This window comes from Sinocyclocheilus anshuiensis, unplaced genomic scaffold, assembly GCF_001515605.1.
Source record: "Sinocyclocheilus anshuiensis isolate Anshui unplaced genomic scaffold, SAMN03320099.WGS_v1.1 scaffold17389, whole genome shotgun sequence".
In the NCBI taxonomy this organism is placed as follows: domain Eukaryota; kingdom Metazoa; phylum Chordata; class Actinopteri; order Cypriniformes; family Cyprinidae; genus Sinocyclocheilus; species Sinocyclocheilus anshuiensis.
The window spans coordinates 1-1,050 of record NW_015550492.1 but is presented as its reverse complement, the minus strand read 5'-3'; the positions used below and the strand labels follow the sequence as shown (position 1 = coordinate 1,050).

Sequence of the window (1,050 nt, the reverse complement as noted above, 5' to 3'; positions counted from 1 at the left end):
ATGAAGTTCTTAGCAATGCATATTACTAATCAAAAATTAAGTATATATTAACGGTAGGAAATTTACTAAATATCTTCATGGAACATGATCTTTACTTAATATCCTAATGATTGTTGGCATAAAAGAAAAAAGGATAATTTTGACCCATACAATGTATTTTTGGCTATTGGAAGGTGGGAGAGAGCGCTGTACATTCACTCCCCCCACCTACAATCCCTGCCGGACCTGAGACTCAAACCCACAAGACTGTGTTATGATCTATATGGCCTTTTTGATCTATATGATTATTTTTATTGTGAGTATTAGGCTTATCATTAGGCCCTATTGCTGATCACTGTTGTTGTGCTATGTTATTGTAATATTTACCATTATATAATCAGAGGAGTATAGAAAAGTTTTTGAAAGTGTCACTCCACAATACAACAGCAAAATATATAAAAATGTATAGTATTTTTATGTTACATTAATCAGTGTCTAGCACACCTTCCTAAGGAAAGGATTATGGACCAGAAGACATTGCAATTACTAAATTATATTTAGACAGACTTAAATAAGTTCCAGATCTATACTTGTGCTCTTATTATTTGAGTTATTTTGCCTTTAATGTAAATAAACATGTGCAAACAAGTCAAGCATTGGTGGTTCAGTGGTAGAATTCTCGCCTGCCACGTGGGAGACCCGGGTCCGATTCCCGGCCAATGCAAGAGCAGCCTCCTTTGGGAAGTCGTGGCCTAAAGGTTAGAAAGTTGGACCTCCGTCTTAAGTCGCTGGGGTATATTTGTAGCAATAGCCAAAAATTTATTATCGATTTTTCTTTTATGCCAACAATCATGAAGATATTTGGTAAATTTCCTACCGTTAATATATACTTAATTTTTGATTAATAATATGCATTGCTAAGAACTTCATTTGGACAACTTTAAAGATGATTTTCTCAATATTTCGATTTTTTTTTTCTAAATATTAATCAAAACTTGACACTTATGACTGGTTTTGTGGTCCAGAGTCACATACAGTATCTCACAGAAGTGAGTACACCCCTCACATTTT

At 34.2% G+C, this 1,050-nt stretch overlaps 1 non-coding gene across 1 annotated transcript; it reads left to right on the top strand.

The window, feature by feature from the left end:
• Positions 1-632: 632 nt before the first annotated feature.
• Positions 633-703, top strand: trnag-gcc (transfer RNA glycine (anticodon GCC)). The gene has a single exon. It is a non-coding gene; the product is annotated as a tRNA-Gly (tRNA).
• The last annotated feature ends 347 nt before the right edge of the window (positions 704-1,050 follow it).